The 21334-nt window shown below is 43.7% G+C and overlaps 1 long non-coding RNA gene across 1 annotated transcript in view; it reads left to right on the top strand.

The window, feature by feature from the left end:
* Nucleotides 1-21334, top strand: part of LOC108588615 (uncharacterized) — a 79683-nt gene that overhangs the window by 45528 nt on the left and 12821 nt on the right. The window contains exons 5-6 of the long non-coding RNA XR_004735214.3: nucleotides 4765-4945; nucleotides 16574-16768. This is a non-coding gene — a long non-coding RNA (uncharacterized LOC108588615). The remainder of the gene's footprint in view (nucleotides 1-4764; nucleotides 4946-16573; nucleotides 16769-21334) is intronic.

Raw genomic sequence — 21334 nt, 5'->3', positions numbered from 1 at the left:
TCTCTTTCTCTCTTTCTCTCTCTCTTTCCCTCCCTCCCTCCCTTCCTTCCTTCCTTTCTTCCTTCTTTCCTTCCTCCCTTTCTTCCTCTTTCTTTCTTTGACAAGATTTCACTCCTATCGCCCAGGCTAGAGTGCAATGGCTCTGTCTCAGCTCCGTGCAACCTCCACCTCCCAGGCTCAAGTGATTCTTCTGCCTCGGCCTCCCGAGTAGCTGGGGCTACAGGTGCGCACCACCACACCTGGCTAATGTAAAGATCGGGCTCACCATGTTGCCCAGGCTGGTCTCCAAACCCTGAACTCAAGTGATCCACCCACCTCAGCCTCCCAAAGTGTTGGAATTACAGGCATGAGCCACTGCACTAGGGCTGATACTGTTTTAAATAAAAATATGAGGAATTTTCCATGTGAGTTAGTTTGAAGGGAAGGGAGCAGTGCAGCAGGAATAGGTAGGAGCTGCCTGATCTGATGCTATCACCGTGCCGTTCTTACCTGCTGAAGCCTGATTTCTTTTTTAATTTAATTGTGGTACTGACAATTAACTTGGTATCTACCTTCTTAGTGCGTAATGAAGTGCACAGTGTAGCGCTGTTGACTATAGGCACAATCTTATGCGGCAGCTCTCTAGACCTTACTCACTTCACATGACTGAAATAGACAGAACTACGCCTGCTTGTCCTGCTGTCCTGAGTAGTTAGCATAGGACATGCTCTTCTTTTTTTACTTTTCAGCATCCTAGTTCCTCACCTCTACTCAATACATTCCTCTGAACACCTGATTCCTTGTGATTATCCCGCCCCCCAGAAAAAAATTATTATGTAAATCAATAATTTAAAAATCTATTTTCTTTCATTGTCTAAGTAAATCAAACTATTTTTGCAAAACTGCTTACCAGGTTTTATGTGTGTATATATATATATGTATATATGTACAAAGCATTCATCAAAATATTCTATTAATTTGCAATTATTTGCTGATTTTGATGTGATCTTTTGTTTGCCATTGCTATCGCTAGGTACATGATTTTCCTTTGGTCTGTAGCCCCCATAGAAAAATGTAGTGAATTTGCGAATAATGACTTCCCATTAGAAAACTAGCAGCCTTGATGACTAGAGAATTTCTCTTTTGCTTTTTGGTCTGAATCTTCTCATAGCTTCTCATAAAAAAAAGCATAGAGAGAAGAGTATTTGACAAATCATTACCTGCATAAAAGGGTTGTATTAATCAGCTCATAAAAATAGCACTTAAAGAATAGCAGTCACCATTAAAGTATCATCTGATTCTGTTCATGACGGTCCAAAATCATTCTCCAAGATCAGTTCATCTCCTGCAGAGGCTAAACAGGCAAATAGAGCATTTTTTCTTTCTTTTTTTTTTCGAGACAGAGTCTCTCTCTCTCTTACCCAGGCGGGAATGCGGTGGTACAATCCTGGCTCACAACAGCCTCAACCTCCCAGGTTCAAGCGATGCTCTCACCTCCACCTCTCCAGTAGCTGGGACTAAAGGTGCATACCACCATGACTGCCTAAGTTTTTGTATTTGTTTTTTTGTGGAAACAGTGTTTTATCATGTTGCCCGGGCTGATCTCAAACTCCTGGGCTCAAGCAATCCTCCTGCCTTGGTGTCCCAATGTGCTGGGATTACAGGCATGAGCCACCATGCCCAGCTGGCAAATAGAAGTGTTATAGGTATCACCAACCATTTATCTTTCACGTCTTTGATGGCAGCGCCCATTTCTGCAATTCTCCCTGTGATGTGTATTGCCACTGGTTTTCTTATCCTGATAGACAATGTTTCAAAGGCTTCCACTTAGCCTTTCCTATCATAATGGACCTGTTCCAAGGGTCAGAAAGTCCATGTGGGTATTCTGCTGGTTGTTGAGTGTGTTTATTCCAATGATAGATTTAGCAAAGGCAGCAAAATAGCCATCAGTTTGGTTCAGGGACCCACTGGCCCACTTGAGCCCAAACTTCGTGGAGCATCTCACCGTCATAACCCCTGCTTTTACTGCTGTGTCACAACGGCATTTGGGGTCCCCAGGTAATAGTGTCAGTTCTGAATCAGTGCCTTGGAATTCCCAAAACATCTAGGTACTTCCTTTTCTCAAATCACAGCAATGTCACTAAATGGCCTCAGGTCCCTTAGGGAGAGCTACAGGAAGGGACTCATGGTATATACTTGGATTAGTGCAGCAGGTTCCTTCAGAGACATCCACCTCCATGTAGCACCATAGGACGTTATAACACTTTCTTCTTGGTAACATCATGAGGACCCATTTCTGGATAGATTCCTCCGCTCTCTGTTAACAGAAGTTTGCAACATCTTGCGATGGTTTTGGTGTGTAAACTGTTTCCTCCAGAACTTTGCTTTGTAGTTGTTCCCATGGAGTTGCTGATACACGGCACTAGCTCTGGGTCTTCTGGCAACAAGTGGTGGTCATGTTGGATCTTCCAGAAAACAGGCATCGATTCAAGTGAGGGAAGGCTGGAAGGGCAGGCTGCTGCCACCGGAAGGGAAAAATCAGAGACCTGACAGTTAAAGATTCTCAGCTTTTTCTGAGTTCACCTAGATGTGCTTTATAAAGTCCAGGATCCCATTTCTTCTCAATCAAGGTTGTAACTTTGACTCAAGGGATTTGGCGAGGTCATGATTTCAACTTACGCTGTAATTTCTGCAACCTTCGGAATTAACTTTTGTGTACAATTTCTAGCACTAGAACAATGTAGCTACAATAAATAAGCACACTCTTTTAGGGCTGCTCTAGAAGCTTTCTGGTTCTGTGATGTTGAGAGTTTAAACAACTGAGCAGTGCTTCTTGTCTTTTCTATGTTTTTATTTTTGAGGGAGGGTCTTGGTATATTGCCCAGGCTAGTCTCAAACTCCTGGGCTCAAGCGGTCCCCTCGAGCGCCTTAGCCTCTGGAGCAGCTGGAAGTTCAGGTGCGCAGCCGTGTCCTGCTCAGTCATTTTCTTTCTGTGCGCAACCCAGGGCACTTAGCAGAAGCTATTCTAGATCATGGTCTTTGTAGAATTCATTCCTGCAAAATGCCGATGGCAGCAGCCACTTGACCCTGTGGTCACTAACTACTCTCAAGCACAGGTAATTGGTTATGTCTAACCAGGATGCTCCTATGGGCCTGGGAGGACCAGCTCCTCCTCCCGCAGGGAGCTCCGCACCACGCTCATGCCTCAGTCACAATCCTCACCGTCCATTTTTGGGGTATACTTGCTGGGACCACTCATAGGACAAATTTCTATGTTTTCTTCAGAGGCAAATAAGGAGACAGAACCACACAAGTTATTTTAGCAGATAATTTAATACAAAGAATTGTTAACCAGGCATTGAAGGACAGAGAACTCAAAATCCTAGACAATGCCAAGGTAGCAGCTTCAGGAAGCAGGTACTGACCCTATGGCTGAAGGGACAAGAAGTCGGAATATGTAAAATTTAGAAGCTTGGAGACCCACGGACCCCAGAGACACAGATCTCTGGGACTACGTGCGCTTTGGCTGCTGCTGACATAGACACTGTGGGGCTGGGACCCTGGCTTCTGCGGAGCAGCTGCCTGGTGGCTGGTGCTATTGTATTTTATATATGCGTATATAAAATATGTGTATGTGTATATATATTTATACAATAGATACTTTTTTGGAATCATTTCAAAATGAATGTCAGATGTCATGATACTTATTCTTAAATCCACCTCTCCTATTCTCCTTTTCACATGATCATTCCCATCTATCCCACACTGTATATTTATTCAATGACATTTACTATCCAGTCCATATTCAAAGTTATCAATGGTTCATAAAAATCCTTCAAAGTTCTTTTTGTTTTTAAAAATTCAGGACTCATCAAGTTTCACTGCTTACATTTGCTTGCCCTGTCTCCTTCGATCTAGAACTAATTTTCTCTTCTCTTCCTTTTTTCCTTCCTTTCTTTCCCTCCATCCTTCCCTCTCTTCCTCCCATCTTCCCTTTGTTTTTATGACATAGACTTTTTGAAAGGTCCAGACTACTTTTTTTCATTGAATGTCCCGGTTTCTGGATTTGTCTGATAGTTTTCTCATGATTAACTTCGGATTAAATATATAGGACAAGAATACAAAATCAATAATGTTGTATACTTTCAATGGTAGCAATGATTTCCAGTATATCAAAATTATCCACATGAAGTGGTGGATACAAAATGCCACTGTTCCTTTCCAAAATGTAATATAATCATTATAGTCACTGGTCAGGTACTAAATTGGGTGCTGTACATATATTATTTGCATTCTCGGGCCGGGCGCGGTGGCTCAAGCCTGTAATCCCAGCACTTTGGGAGGCCGAGGCGGGTGGATCACGAGGTCAAGAGATCGAGACCATCCTGGTCAACATGGTGAAACCCCGTCTCTACTAAAAATACAAAAAATTAGCTGGACATGGTGGTGCGTGCCTGTAATCACAGCTACTCAGGAGGCTGAGGCAGGAGAATTGCCTGAACCCAGGAGGCGGAGGTTGCGGTGAGCCGAGATTGTGCCATTGCACTCCAGCCTGGGAAACAAGAGCAAAACTCCGTCTCAAAAAAAAAAAAAAAAAAGAATTATTTGCATTCTCAAAACAATCCAGTAAGGCATTATGGATACAATTTTACATACAAATCCAGTGTTAGAGGTAACTGCTGCCCGACACCCATTTTTTTCTTGTTTAGTAGCATAATTCTGATTGCACTGGTAACTGACAATGTACCTAGTTAAAATCCTAAATCTCTACCCTCTCTCATATAGTTAGAAGAGGCCATGTGATCACATTCTGTTCACTGAGATGTCAGTGAAGTATTGCTGGAGATTTCTGGGAAGTCTTTTAAAGGAACTTAGCTGGGCTTCTGACTGTCTCCTTTTGATTCTTCCTGCCTCCTGCACCATGGAAGTGGTACCTCCAGCTCCAGGAGCCATATTGGACCTTGAGGTAATTTTAAAGACGGAAGTCACTGGACTCAGGGTCTAAGGATTAAAGAGCAGGAAGATGGTCTCAGGATCGCAGATCACTGTGGAGCCATAGGTAACAGAAATACATATCTGTTATTTGTCACTGCCATTTTGGATTTTCTTTATATAAGCAAGCATAATTCTGATACAGAATTCCGGAAAGATGAAATACATTGCCTTAGATAATGCAGTCTGTGAGCAGCAGATTCAGGATTCAGCCTAAGATACAGTCTTCCTATGCATCTCATGAAAATAGAGTGGCAATAAATAATAACATAATACATTCAGCACGCTCTAACAACTCCACTGGCAGAGTTTATGGTATTTAAATGAACTAGCACAAAACAATGTTACTTTATGTGAGCATCAGGACAGGATAAGGCAATTTTTTCTTCAAAGTTCCAACCATCTATCATCCAGATCACACATTAATTAAAATGTTTCAATCTCAGCAGTGAGCTTTATCTGCAACAAGCTTTCTATGGTTGCAGTTTCTGAAAGAATACAGCTGTAGAAAATTCTAGAAATGGGAAGCTTTTTCAGGCTGCTGCTGATCCAGTCCCAAACTGTTGGGGAAGCTCCGTGCCCACCTGGCCGAGGCCGGGCTCCCTCTGCCGGCCAGGGTGCTGCTCTCTGCTGGGAGAAACTGCTGTTGAAGTGCGCTGTGGCTTCATGTCACAGGCTGGGAAAATAACCCTAACAGAGCTCAAGAAAACTGGGGTCTTTTCTCTGAATCACCTGATCCCCATGTTCTTTAGAGTCTAAAGCAGGATAAATTTTTACTGATGTGTTAGCTTTGATTTTATATTTTAAAGCAATACAGTCTGAATAAATAAAGTGGAAGGACCACTTGTTAGAAAACATAAATCTCACCCAAAATGATAAAAGAAACTTGGTTTCAACCTCCCTAAGAACACTGTCATCTCTGTCATTTACACATTAACTTTTAAGTCATCTTGGATATTCGATGATGTTTCAATAATTAATATAGTAAATTCGTGTAATTAAAATAATTATAACGTAACAAATTAAACTTTGTATTTTGTTTAACACTTAAACATATATTGGTGAGTTAGATAATGATTAAAAATCCCACCACTGGCCAGGCGCAGTGGCTCATGCCTGTAATCCTAGCACTTTGGGAAGCCGAGGCAGGTGGATCACAAGGTCAAGAGATTGAGACCATCCTGGCCAACATGGTGAAACCACGTCTCTACTAAAAATACAAAAATTAGCTGGGCATTTGGCATGAGCCTGTAGTCCCAGCTACTTGGGAGGCTGAGGTGGAAGAATCGCTTGAACCCGGGAGGCAGAGGTTGCAGCGAGCCAGATTGTGCCACTGAACTCCAGCCGGGCAACAGAGCAAGACTCCAGCTCAAAAAAAAAAAAAAAAAAAAAGTCACACCACTAGGGCCGTGATTTAAATAGTACTCTCTTGATTTGACAGGTACAGTTGCTAGGTGATAAAAATTACACATTTCACTATTTCTTTATACCTTTTCATCATAAATCATTTAATGATTTCAAAGAAAAAGACACTTTCCTTGGTCCCCTCTGTTGTTATAAAGTCCCTAAAAGAAGATTTGCTGTTCAGAAAAGACAAGCGGATTGAGAGATTTTGTATGCTAACCGTTCCGTTCTTAGTTGGTGACTACTTCAACACAGTAATAAAGTGTAATAACTCTGAGACTAATTGTAGAGGCAGTTCAAGGTGAAGCGCGTGGAAAAAAGGGAAAAAGGAGGCTGGAAAACCCCAGGGGACTGATGCAGCTGAAAGGCTGTGCATGTGAAATGCCCCTAATGGTGTCAGCATGGAGCAGTCACCAGCCTTGAAGGGCTGATGGTTTCCTAAATAAGGTTCGTCCGGGGAATATGATGGTTGCTGGGTTTGGTGACCATACGGGGTAGACCACCTAACCTGGGACCCTTTTAAAAATGAAAAGGGGCCCCTAAATGATAAAAACTTTATAATTTTTGAAATATCAATTTATTAACCAACATATTGGTATTATTATAGGAACAGACTCATAATTATATTAACAACTCATTTCAAATATGAATTCTAAAAATAGTATATATGTATGCATGTTAAAGTATTTAAAACTACCTTATATTATTGTCATTAACATAATATAAGCAGAAGCGTTACTGTTGGCATGTATTTGAATGCTTAAGTTAATGTTCTAGACATTAAAAAAGACTACAGCACTGGTATTTTTCTGAGAGACTCACTCTGTGGTCCAGGCTGGAGTGCAGTAGTATGGCCTCAGCTCACTGCAACCTCTGCCTCATGGGTTCAAGCGATTCTCCTATCTCAGCCTCCGGAGTAGTGAGGATTATAGGTGCCCGCCACCACACCCAGCTAATTTTTGTATTTTTAGTAGAGACGGGATTTCACCATGTTGGCCAGGCTGGTTGTGAACTCCTGACCTCAAGTGATCTGCCCACCTTGGCCTCCCAGGGTGCTGGGATTATAAGTGTGAGCCATGAGGCCCAGCTGAAACTACTTTTTTAATGTAGCTTTTATTTTAAGTCTTTAAAAATAAAATTGCCTGCAGTCTTTTTCAAAGTTGCACGTAGAGCTAATAAAGTTGAAATTGTTAGTACTTTCCTCTGACTTCGGTCTATGCACCGTAATAGCTTTTAGTTGAGAAAATTCTCTACCGACGTTGAAGCCCTTAGCCTGGGGTAGATTCTAACGAGTAGAAAATACTGTGTTTGGAGATCATAATAAAAAATATTTTTGTCAGAGACCTGGTAAAAACAGGAATCTTACAAAGTCGAGAAAGCCGTGGCACAGAAAAGACTTGGATTGGCTGTGGTGCAGACATAACTCACGGCGGTGTCCACACCAGCTGCGTGTGGTTTCAACCTACAGGAAACTACAGCTGTCAGAGTCACAGTTATTTGTAAATACGGGTGTTTCTGAGCACAGTTTTGTTTAATCCGCAAGTGCCTGCAGGTGTCTGTAAAAGGGAGGCGTGAATGTTACTGCTTCTGGCCGGGCTCAGGAAGAGGCAGCTGCTGGCAGAACTGAACACACCTCAGCCAGCCTCTGCCTCACACACTAGCAGCTGGCGGAACAGAAGGTATGGAGTGCAGGTCCACAAACCCACTCCAACTTCTTTTGATGCACCTATCAGCACTGCTTTAAACTGTTTTTAAAAAACCCAGGAATAGGGCCAGGCACGGTGGCTCATGCATGTAACCTCAGCACTGTGGGAGGCTGAGGCGGGCAGATCACCTCAGGTCGGGAGTTCGAGACCAGCCTGGCCAATATGGAGAAACCCCGTCTTTAAGAAAAATACAAAAAATTCGCCAGGCATGTGGCACATACCTGTAATCCTAGCTACTCGGGAGCCTGAGGCAGGAGAATCGCTTGAACTTGGAAGGCAGAAGTCACAGTGAGCTAAGATTTCACCATGGCACTCCAGCCTGGGCAACAAGAGCGACACTCAGTCTGAAACAAGCAGGAAAATAAAGGCACTGGGCTTCAGTCAAGACTGCTCCGCTGGCGGGACAGATGGCCATCCCTCTCCAGATCTAGATCAGTGCTGTTAAGTAGAAAGAAAATGTGAGCTGGATATGTCATATTGTTATATTTTCCCAATTAAACCACATGAAAAGTAAAAGAAACTGGTAGAATTAATTTTAGTATTTTCCCAATATATCCAAAACGTTATCATTTCTAATGTAATCAACATAAAAATAGTTAATGAGATATTTCACATTCTTCCTTTCTGTGCTAAGTTCTTGAAATCTTTTGTGAGTTTTGGCCGGGCGCGGTGGCTCACGCCTATGATCCCAGCACTTTGGGAGGCCGAGGCGGGTGGATCACGAGGTCAAGAGATTGAGACCAACCTGGTCAACATGGTGAAACCCTGTCTCTACTAAAAATACAAAAAAATTAGCTGGGCATGGTGGTGCATGCCTGTAATCCCAGCTACTCAGGAGGCTGAGGCAGGAGAATTGCCTGAGCCCAGGAGGCGGAGGTTGCAGTGAGCCGAGATCGTGCCATTGCACTCCAGCCTGGGTAACAAGAGCGAAACTGGGTCTCAAAAAAAAAAAAAAAAAAAAAAAAAAAGAAATCTTTTGTGAGTTTTACAGTTATAGCTCCTGTGTTTGGAGAGCCACATTTCAAGCCTCAATGGCCACCTGTGGTCAGTGGCCACTGCACGGGGCAGCAACACTACAGATGGGACACGTGCGTCGTGAACGCTCACTGTGGTGCCTGAAATTGTACAGCTCATAAGAAGCAGAGTCGTTTTTGGGCCCAAGTCTGATGACGCCAAGCTTGGGTCCTTTCCACTCTTCTCTAGGAGGGCAGCGGGAGCCACAGCCTCAGGGATGCCACTGCCCCTCATCAATGCGTCCAGGTGTCCCCGAGGCTAGCGGCCTCTCTCTTCCTCCCTGTCTTCTTTCTTCTCTCCTCTCCACGTAACTGCTTTTCCGCGCCCGAGGGCAGTGGAAGGAGGGTCATATGCCGCCCAGGATGGTCAGGTGGGGGGGGTCACTGCAGCCAGCACTGTGAGGACTCCGCGCCTTGCGCGCACCCAACACCCGCAGGGGCGCTGGAGCAGGGCGCGTGCGGTGGGGCAGAGGTTCCCCCAGAGGCAGGGAAATCACGGTAGAACCTGTGTGACAGCCCCCTCTGCACAGGCACAACCTGCATGGCAGCGAAATGAGGGGCCCGTCTTTGGCTTTGCAGTTTCGGGAATTTGATTTTATCAATTCGATGAGGAACTTTCAGATCTAGGAATTCCATCGAAGTCCCAAGAGAGTGACGGAATGGTGCCAGAGTGTAGGTCTGCTGGCAGGGTCAGTGCGTTTCCTCCTGAGGAACTAAGTCCACATCTGGAGTTTCACCCGAGTACAGAATGGAAACGGAAAACGCTGCGTGTGCCGAGGGTGACATTTCCCGAGGCGGGTGTCATGGGCCCAGCTGTGTCTTCCCCCACCCTGCACCACTCAATTCCTGTGTTGAAGTTCTAACCCCCAGTACCTCCAAATGTGAATGCTTTTGCAGAAGGGGGTCTCTATAGAGATGAAGTTCAGGCCAGGCGGAGGCTCACTCTTGTAATCCCAGCACTTTGGGAGGCTGAGATGGGTGCATCACCTGGGGTCAGGAGTTCTAGACCAGCCTGGACAACATGGAGAAAGCCTGTCTCTACTAAAAATACAAAAATTAGCAGGGCGTGGTGGCAGGCGCCTGTAACCCCAGCTACTCAGGAGACTGAAGCAGGACAATCGCTTGAACCCGGGAGGAAAAGATTGTAGTGAGCTAAGAGGAGGCGTAGGTTGTGGTGAGCTGAGATGGCGCCATTGCACTACAGCGGGGACGACAGAGAGAGACTCTGTCTCAAAACAAAACAAAACGGATGAAGTTCAGATGAGGTCCTATGGGTGGGACCTAATCCAGTATGACTGGGGTTCTTATAGGAGGAAAAGGTGAGGTCACAGACACACACCGGGAAGGCCCTGTGAGGACGCAGGGAGATGCTCTCTACCAGCCATGGAGAGAGGCTTTGGGAGAAACCGCTCTGGCTCTCACCTTGCTTTTGGCCTTCTAGCCTCCAGAATCATGAAGAAATACATGTCGGTTGGTTTAGCACCTCAGTCCATGGTCCTTAACGGCAGCGTTAGCCAGCTAGTGCATGGAGCGCAGGCTGAACTGCTCCATCCGTTTCTGGACCACTTTGCTTTTAGGGCGGTTCCACTTAGATGCCCTGCTTCCCAGGTAGGTCTGACCTGCTGGCATTTTCACTGGGTTTCGCTTCTCTGAACTTTCATACTTTCCTTATTACACCCGACCTACGAGATGGATTCTGTCACGATTTCCATGACTTCCGTGAGGTCAGGGGGCAAAAGTACACATAGAAGCTATAAGTAAAGCTAGACATTGTAAAAGGCCTGTAGTAGCCTCATACCTTTCCAAATAGTGAGGGAGTCCAGGCGTGATGTTCCAGCTCTGCGCCTCTCTGAGCGCCCCTCTAGGATGAGGTGGCGGACGGGTGGCCTCGCTTTCGGCTGGCCGCTGGCTCCCTCCTGCACCGTTGCAGCCTGTGACTCCCAGAAACCACTGCTGGGCTAGTCCTTCTCCGGACTAAGGATGCACTCGAGGACCAAGCCCAGCCTCTGGGGCATAGGCTCAGGAAGAGGAGCACAAGGCTCTGAGGATGGCCACGGCAGCTTGGGAGAGGAACTGTGAGTCACTTGTCGCTGGGGGCTGTGGGATGGACACCCTAGGATGACCTAAGGGGCAAGGGCCATGGCCTAGGCCCGTCTTTCCAGCATGTAAGGAAAGGGCTGAGCTTCATTTTAGTTTTCTTTGTAAGTAACTGATAGGGACTGGGACTCAGTTCTCCTTTAGCAAATAATTCCAGCAAACAATTCCCTGGAATGACCTGACTTGTATTCTTGATGATCGGTTCAATTCCACGGTTGTAGCAACGCTCTGTCCTCTTTTCTTTTTTTTAAATTTTGAGACAGAGTTTTGCTCTTGTTACCCAGGCTGGAGTGCAATGGCGCGATCCCGGCTCACTGCAACCTCCGCCTCCTGGGTTCAGGCAATTCTCCTGCCTCAGCCTCCTGAGTAGCTGGAATTACAGGCATGCGCCACCGTGCCCAGCTAATTTTTTGTATTTTTAGTAGAGATGGGGTTTCACCATGTTGACCTGGATGGTCTCAATCTCTTGACCTCGTGATCCACCCGCCTCGGCCTCCCAAAGTACTAGGATTACAGGTGTGAGCCACCGCGCCCGGCCAATTGTTTATAACTTTAAGGAAACAAACAGTTTTCTCCAACTAATATGCTGAAATATAGTTTCAAAATTTTAAGCTTACAGACCCTTGGATTTACTAAGGTAAACTTTCCATTTGTATAGAAAAGTGTATTCTGCTGTTGTTCTTTTAAGAAACTGAGAAGGAAAGAGAGACGCAGAGTACAGAGCAACTAGAGATGTGATTTTCTTTGTGTTTTTCTTGGAAGGATCATAGCTCACTGTAGCCTCAAAGTCCTGGCAGCCCCAAGTGATCATCCTGGACTGTGGGCTCCCACCCGGCTCAACTCTTCTTGTCTATCTTTCTAAACACGAAGCGATGGGTAAGCTGCTACTTTGTATTGTTAAAACACATTTGCCAAGGGTTTCTTAGTGAAAACCTTGTGATTCTTAGGTTCAGCTGTAAATCAAGTTTGAGTCGAAGAACTTGGGGCCCATAACCTGACAGATTCAAAACCATTACCACACATTTATTTAAAATAACTTTATTTTTTTGCCATTTCTGTGACTTCTGTGATTTCTGCCACATATATCTATATCCTATCTATCTCTCTGTGTATCTGTACTTTTCTCTTTCATATCTTTCACTTTTTATACTGCTTGCCCGAAATTACTCCACATTATCTTTACCTGGGCTGACCCCATCATTCCAACAAGGGACTGGGGCTTGGTGGTGTGAGAGATTTGCAGCCTCGCAGTCTTTCTAATTTGGCTTCCGGCTGAGGTGGGTTTTGTTTGCCTGAGTTTATTTTTCTTTCTACCTTCTGTTTATAACAAGCAATACCGTCAAGCCACGTATGGTGATGGTAAGAATATAAGCTTTCTGTTTAAAATGAGCCACCGAAAAGAAAAAATAAAGGATACCGTATTTACATTCAAAAACAGTCAAGTTGTGAGGCGATCATTTGAGTTTAGAAAACAGCCCTAGTTCAGCCCTGATCAACTCTCCTCGACTGTCGTAAGAGCTTCCAGAGTGTTCTCCCTGGCTTTGCCTGCACACCGTACAGACATTTCCTCACACAAAATCATGAATCTGCTGAAGTTACTCCCTTGTCCCTTGATCACTGAGTGCCCGCGGAACGCCTTTGGCACTGCCCCTAAAAAAACGGAAACTCTCCATGGTGGTGTGAATAGAAGGTGCTCAGAATCTGACTCTTAACCGTCACGTTCTCCTGTGAACTCCGTGCTTAGGTCACTCTGAGGTGACGTATGTAAGACCTCCCTAAAAGGGATTTGTATAAACACATTAATCTCATGTGGCTAGACAACATAATTTGGTTTTGCTGCTATCTCCTAACCTTCTCCATTGAACAAACATTCACTCCTAAATTCTTTAGTTTTCCAAATTCCATTTTCACCCAGGCTATAGGTGGAATCAGCTGCGTAGCATCAAGAACACTTGTTGGGCTCTGCTGCTTAAGTGTGTCTGCTCTCAGCAGCCTTTGAATACCAACAATACGCTGGACCCTATTCATAATCAGATGCCCTTATGGCATTTTAAAATCCGGTCTTCCGGTGGATATTACACACTAGCAACTGTGCCACTGCTCCGATTCCAAGGGTGAACATGAACGCTTCTGACATGGTTCCAGCTGTCTTGGAGCACACACCCTGGGGACGATAGAGGTAAACAGGTGACTACAATCCAGGTGTGTTAGCGGAACCCCAGAGTGACTTAAAGGAGTTTTGACTGATACTTGGGAAGCAAAAGAAGCGCATCTCAACTGAGACCTGAATGATGAGTTTGCAGTTAGCCAGGTGAGGATAGAGAAGAGGGGCTTACAGAGGGAATCGCATATGTAAAAACCTGGAGGTGAGCCAGCATAGCCGATCAGCACCTGCGAAGCATCAAACACTGTGCTTAGGCCAGGTCAAGCCACCTGAAGCCCTGGAACAGGGCGTGCTTCTGTTAACACACTTCTGTTAATGCCTTCATTTCTGTGAATGCGGTACACGGAAAAGGATGAAGCTAAATGTCATTCATGAAGCTAAATGTCAAAGAGAAAAGAAGACTTTCACGGGAGGTGGGGAGGGAGGGGAGGGTGGGGAGGGATAACATGGGGAGAAATGCCAGATACAGTATGCACCTAAAGTAAAATAAATAAATTTAAAAAAATAAAGAAAGAAAGAAAAGAAGACTTTCATTGTCATCAGCACTGGGCTACATTCCATTCCTAAGGCAAGGACTTGGTAGACACTTCTTTCCAGCAGAGACTGCTCGACAGGGATTAGAGAGGTACAAGGATTTTGTGACCACAACAACGGCTGACCTTGAGAGGTTTGAAGTAAACATTTGATGGGGAGGTGAAGAGAGATGAAAATGTCTTTTCAGAGCCTCCTCTTGTGTACCCTTTTGACAGGAATTAGGCTGTCATTCACCTTTGGGGTGAAGCTAAGTCTCTTCTGGAAACCCACTGGCATGGGCTGTGGTTACACCTGTGGTGTGTGGCACTTCACAGGACATACTCGAGGGCCCAGGGTGAGCCTCTCTCCGTCACTCAGCAAGTGTGTGACTTGAGACTGGTTACTTCATCTCTCTGTGCCTCATTTCCCTGCCCTGCAAATTGGTGCTAACATTGGTACCAACTTCAAAACCATGCTTTTGTGAGATTAAAACTAAATAACTTCAGCACTTAGTGTAGTGCTGGGCACGTGGTGGGCACCGTGGAAGGATTTGCTGTCAGAATGCAAAGGCACAGGTTTCTTGTTCGGGATAGAAGCCACCCATGCGTCTAACCCTTCACTCTCACCCTCGTCCTTCTTGCCTCCTAGAGTGGTTCGAAGCAAACCCCAAACATCAAACCATTTCATCCACAAAGATTTCAGTATAATTGAGGTCTATTTTAACGATTGCATAGCAACCTACCAAGTGGACTTTCCAAACTTGTATTTAAACATTCCTTTGCAGCCTGCCAGATTGTTAGGTGGCAGATTTGTAACTTTTTACTACTGAGCATAGATTGTTTTCTGTATACAGAGTATGTTTCTGTATATATATTTATATAACATATACATGTATATTTATATATGTTTAGATTTTTTTCTCCTAAATTAATGAAATCAAAGGATGTAAACTTTTTAAAGACATTCACCTGATACATATTCCTGGTTTTAAATTTATTATTAAATTAAAAGTAACTTTTAAATTATTATTCGATTAAATAAATACATTTAATTTATTTAATACTTTATTCCCACAAGCAACATAAGACCAGGAATTTAGCCTGTTTCATCCCATGCTTTGTCTCCTAGTTTGACCAATGTCTGACACATAATAATGCCCCATAAATGTAAATGAACGAATGGCACTTGTTTTACATCGTTCCTGCTAGCATTCATTCATTCGCTGGGCAAATATTTGTTGAGGACACTCTGCATTCCAGGCTTCATGGCAGGTACTGGATACGCAGGGAAAGCAGTATTGCCGCCATTCCTACCCTCATGGAGCGGATCGTCTCCTTCAGGGTTCTGGGCCAAGCTCCCCAGAGGGAGGTGCAGTGCTGGTGCCGGCTGGCAGACTCTAGGCCTGCAATGAGATCAGAATGAAGATCAGAGTGAGCATTTGGAAACACACGCAGCCCGATATAACAGAGGAATTTCACATTTGATGCATCTTATATTTGTATTTTGTATGTTTAAAACAATCATTTTCCCAGTAATTTATTTTTATCGTATTCTTGCAAAAGTATTTGTCCAAGAAGATGGGAAGAAAACTGGTCCTTCACTAAAGATAGAATGCAAAGCAGCATTTTGCTTGATTAGGGTGCACGAGGGAAATACTAGAGCTTTTTTGCATGTATTCGTGTACTAGAAAGGCAATTGAACTTCAAGAGTGTTCAGTTTGGGGAGACTGTGTTATCATGAGGCCTGTGTGGCCACTTTTCAAGCACAGTTGCCAGGCGAATGACTGATGTTTGTCCAGTGAATGAATGAATGCTAGCACAGTTGCCAGGCAGAGGAATGAAATATTTGCCCAGCAAATGAATGAGTGCTAGGAATGGTGTAAAAGTTGCCAGACCTCCCAGAGAACAGTGTGGCATCCACCACGCCTGGGATCAAGAGCATCCCTTTCTCTCTGTTTGCTTTCAACATATTGTAATAGCTTACAGTTTGGTTGAGCCTAGTGACATGTATTTGCAGATTACACTCTCTGATACTAACTAAACCAACTCTACAAAATGAACAGGACACTTAACAGATTCCTGTGAAGAAATAATGAATTGAAGATAATGGCAATAAAAACACAAGCTAAAATTAAGAAAAGGTAGAGTTATTATTCTTACAGCTAAAACAAGTTTGTGGCCAGATGCAGTGGCTCACACCTGTAATCCCAGCACTTTGGAAGGCTGAGGCTGGCGGGTCACTTGAGGCCAGGAGTTCAAGACAAGCCTGGCTGGCATAGCAAAACCTCATCTCTACTAAAAATACAAAAAATTAGCCAGGCATGGTGGTGTGTGCCTGTAATCCCAGCTGCTACGGAGGCTGAGGTAGGAGAATTGCTTGAACCCAGGAGGCAGAGGTTGCAGTGAGTTGAGATTGCGCCACTGCATTCCAGTCTGGGTGACAGAGTGGCTCTGTCTCAAAAAAAAAAAAAAAAAAAAAATCGAGCTCATTATCAGTCACATATAAGGCAGGAAAAAAAATCAGACCTAACAATAAATCACACAAAAATTGAAATTATCAATAAGAAAAAATTTGAAAAATACATTTATACTAATAATAATAAGCCTCACCATAATGTCTTGATAACCATCCAGCACTAGGTACTGGTTGCTGGGGAAAAAGCTAAAATCTCAGCACAAACGCTTTCTCTTGTGTCTACTCTGCAGTTTTTGTACTCATAACAAGAGGCAAGCAGCGACATCATGTTGGAGAACTACCGAAGACCCTCAGGAACACACCTGTGGTTGAGGAAGGCGCATCATGCTTGCTGCAGTGAGAGAAAACTAACACCGTGGAAAACCGCGATGTCTCAGGAAGAGGGCGTTGAAAAGGAACGGTCGTAGGATCTGGGTTTGGAGCAGGTGATTTGGAAAGAGGCTTTCAGGGAATGGGGCTTTGGTAAGAGCTGATACGGTCAGGAGGCAGGGGCAGGTTCCCAGTGTGAGCTTCATCTTACGAGGTGAGAAGCAAGGCTGGAGCTGTTTATAGAGAAGCGGCAGTTACTTAGACTGGCCAGGAGAGGGGGATGTTTGGTCATTTTGTGGTTTGAGAACTACTTTTCTCAAAAAAATTTCATTTTATTGTGGTAAGAACACTTAACATGAAATGCATTCTTCTAATAAATTTTAAGTGTACAATCCATTATTGGCGACTCCAGGTACGGTGTTATTCAGCTGATCTCTGCAGTGTATTCATCTTGCTTAGCTGAAACTTTGTGTCTGTTGAGTAATTCCCCATTTCCCCATTACCAGGCCCTAGTCACCACCATCCCAGTCTTTAATTTTAGGAATTTGACTATTTTAGATCCCTCATATAAGAGAAATCATGCAGACTTGTCTTTGAGTATCTGGCTTGCTTCGCCTACCATAACGTTCTCAAGGTCTTTCACGGCGTCCTATTGCAGAACTGTCCTCTTTTTAAAGGCTGAATAGTATTTCATTACACACAAGTGTGTTTTTGTATGTTCTTTTTCTTTTTAAAAACTTTTGCAAAAGAAAACTTTTTACGTTTAGAGATGGAGTCTTGCTACTTCGCCCAGACTGGCCTTGAATCGTGGGCTCAAGCGGTCCTCCTGCCTCCGCCTCCTGAATGGCTGGAACTGCAGGCGTGCACCGCTGTGCCCAACCTGCCACGTTTTCTTTATCTGTTCAGCCACTGATGATTGAACAACGCTCCACTGTTTCGACTTCTTGGATGTTGTGAATAATGCCACAAATTAATACGGGAGCACAGATATCTCTTCAAGATCCTGACACCAGTTCTTTTGCATACCCAGAAGTGAGATGGTTGGATCATATGGTAGTTCTAATTTTGATTTTTTGAAGATCCTGCATACTGCTTTCCATCGTGGCTGCACCATTTTGCATTCCTACCACCGGTGTGCAAAGTTTCCACATTCTTGCTAACAGTGGTCTTGTTTTTGGATAGTAGCCATCCCGGCGTGTGTCAATAAGATGATACTCAATGCGGTTTTCATTTGCATTTCCCTAATAATCAGGGATGATGAGCAGTTCTCTTCCTCCTTTGCTGTCTTTCTTTGTGTTTTGTTTTTCTCGTGCTGTCTGTGTTGGTGTCTGCTCATTAGACAAAGCAGCCATCTCTTCTGGTCTTCATGGTCTGACCTCATATAGGAGATGACCCGCATCAGTCAGACTGGGCAGAGATTCTGTGGGCCGTTACCAAATCTTCACCTCTCCAGGAAGAGGCAAGAAGCTATAACTTTTGTCCAAGCACTCTAAGGAACAGAATGGGGAGCTATAGTCTTTGCCAGCCAGAGCTGCTGTTCCCACTCTCCTCCAGGATGATAAGCTGTGGTTGACCTGTTGTGGCTTCAATAATAGCAGGACAGTGGTCAATATTCTGGGGAGCTGCCTTGGAAAAGTTGGGGTGCTGGACCTGGAAACCAACCCCTTCCCCCATTGGGAGAAACCAGGAGCTAAGAGGTCTCTTTCTGATCATATGGTACTGCACTAGGGACAGGGACCCCAGTGAGTGGGTGTCTCAAAGTTCCCTACCAGCTTTGGTGAGTCTGATTTCATGGAGGGCAGGAGCTTGCCACTTACTTTCTGAATTTCTTACACAGGGAAGTTGTCTTGATCAGTCATGGCCGCAGAATGACCTTGTCTGATTTTTGTGTTCTTGTGTTCAACGGTATAGAACACCCAGGTTTACCTGTGAAAGCTACATGAGCACCAGTGATCTCTCCCAGAATGTCAGCATTTGTTCTGAGGAACCAGGAAGCCATCCAGAATTCGAACAGAGGAATACCATTTTTTCCTTGTGTTTAAACAGGGCCACCTGGGATGCTAGCTGGATAATTTATTTTACAATATAGTACTTTTATATATTTAGGAAGACTTAAAGTTATGTACTAATCTTTCATAAAATGGATTCCAATACTCCTTTCTGGGGGTCAGATTTTTGTCAAGGCATCTTGCATTGTATCTTACTGAAAACGACAGAAAGCGAAGTGAAAAATAACAACCTTGAATTTTTTTTCTTTTTGAGGCAGGGCTGTGCTTTGTTACCACGCTGGAGTGTAGTGGTACACTCTCCTATAACAGCTCATAATTAAACCATTGATTAGTTTATTTAATAAACTCATATAAAAATTAGTTGATATTTATCTTTTTATTTAATTATTTTTTATTACATTTTAGGTTTTGCGGTACATGTGCAGAACATGCAAGATAGTTGCATGGGTACACATGTGGCAGTGTGATTTGCTGCCTTCCTCTCCTTCACCCACATCTGGCATTTCTCCCCATGCTATCCCTCCCCAGCTCCCCGCCCCTGCTGTCCCTCCCCTATTCCCCCCAAGAGACCCCAGTGTGTAGTGCTCACCTCCCTGTGTCCATGTGTTCTCATTTTTCATCACCCGCCTATGAGTGAGAATACGTGGTATTTCCTTTCTGTTCTTATGTCAGTTTGCTGAGGATGATGTTCTCCAGATTCATCCATGTCCCTACAAAGGACACAAACTCATCATTTCTGATTGCTGCATAATATTCCATGGTGTATATGTGCCACATTTTCCCAATCCAGTCTATCATCAATGGGCATTTTGGTTGATTCCAGGTCTTTGCTATTGTAAACAGTGCTGCAATGAACATTAGTGTACATGTGTCCTTATAGTAGAACGATTTATAGTCTTTTGGATATATACCCAGTAATGGGATTGCTGGGTCAAATGGAATTTCTATTTCTAAGGCCTTGAGGAATCGCCACACCGTCTTCCACAATGGTTGAACTAATTTACACTCCCACCAAGAGTGTAAAAGTGTTCCTTTTTCTCCACATCCTCTCCAGCATCTGTTGTCTCCAGATTTTTTAATGATCGCCATTCTAACTGGCGTGAGATGGTATCTCAATGTGGTTTTGATTTGCATCTCTCTGATGACCAGTGACGATGAGCATTTTTCATATGATTGTTGGCCTCATGTATGTCTTCCTTTGTAAAGTGTCTGTTCATATCCTTTGCCCACTTTTGAATGGGCTTGTTTGTTTTTTTCCTGTAAATCTGTTTGAGTTCTTTGTAAATTCTGGATATTATCCCTTTGTCAGATGGTAAACTGCAAAAATTGTTTCCCATTCTGTTGGTTGCCGATTCACTCTAGTGACTGTTTCTTTTGCCGTGCAGAAGCTGTGGAGTTTCATTACGTCCCATTTGTCTATTTTGGCTTTTGCTGCCAATACTTTTGGTGTTTTGTTCATGAAGTCCTTGCCTACTCCTATGTCCTGGATGGTTTTGCCTAGATTTCCTTCTAGGGTTTTTATGGTGCCAGGTCTTATGTTTAAGTCTTTAATCCATCTGGAGTTAATTTTAGTGTAAGGTGTCAGGAAGGGGTCCAGTTTCTGCTTCTTGCACATGGCTAGCCAGTTTTCCCAACACCATTTATTAAACAGGGAATCCTTTCACCATTGCTTGTTTTTGTCAGGTTTATCAAAGATTGTATGGTTGTAGATATGTTGTGTTGCCTCCGATGCCTCTGTTTTGTTCCATTGGTCTATATCTCTGTTTTGGTACCAGTACCATGCTGTTTTGATTACTGTAGCCTTGTAGTATAGTTTGAAATCTGGTAGTGTGATGCCTACTGCTGTGTTCTTTTTTCTTAGAATTGACTTGGCTATGTGGGCTCTCTTTTGGTTCCATATGAAGTTCAAGGTGATTTTTTCCAGTTCTGTGAATAAAGTCAATGGTAGCTTGATGGGGATAGCGTTGAGTCTGTAAGTAAATTACTTTGGGCAGGATGGTCATTTTCACGATATTGATTCTTCCTAACCATGAACATGGAATGTTTCTCCATCTGTTTGTGTCCTCTCTGATTTTGTTGAGCAGTGGTTTGTAGTTCTCCTTGAAGAGGTCCCTTACGTTCCTGGTGAGTTGTATTTCTAGGTATTTTATTCTTTTTGTAGCAATTGTGAATGGCAGTTCGTTCTTGATTTGGCTTTCTTTAAGTCTGTTATTGGTGATGGGTTTTGTAATTTTTGCACATTGATTTTATATCCTGAGACTTTGCTGAAGTTGCTTATCAGTTTCAGGAGATTTTGGGCTGAGGCGATGGGGTCTTCTAGATATACTATCATGTCATCTGCAAATAGAGACAATTTGGCTTCCTCCTTTCCTATTTGAATACCCTTTATTTCTTTTTCTTGCCTGATTGCTCTGGCTAGAACTTACAGTACTATATTGAATAGAAGTGGTGAGAGAGGGCATCCTTGTCTAGTGCCAGATTTCAAAGGGAATGCTTCCAGTTTTTGCCCATTCAGTATGATATTGGCTGTTGGTTTCTCATAAATAGTTTTAATTATTTTGAGGTATGTTCCATCAATACCGAGTTTATTGAGGGTTTTTAGCATAAAGGGCTGTTGAATTTTGTCAAAGGCCTTCTCTGCGTCAATTGAGATAATGATGTGGTTTTTGTTTT

This window comes from Callithrix jacchus, chromosome 16 (genome assembly GCF_049354715.1).
Source record: "Callithrix jacchus isolate 240 chromosome 16, calJac240_pri, whole genome shotgun sequence".
Lineage (NCBI taxonomy): Eukaryota > Metazoa > Chordata > Mammalia > Primates > Cebidae > Callithrix > Callithrix jacchus.
This window is presented reverse-complemented; position numbering and strand designations above follow the sequence as displayed.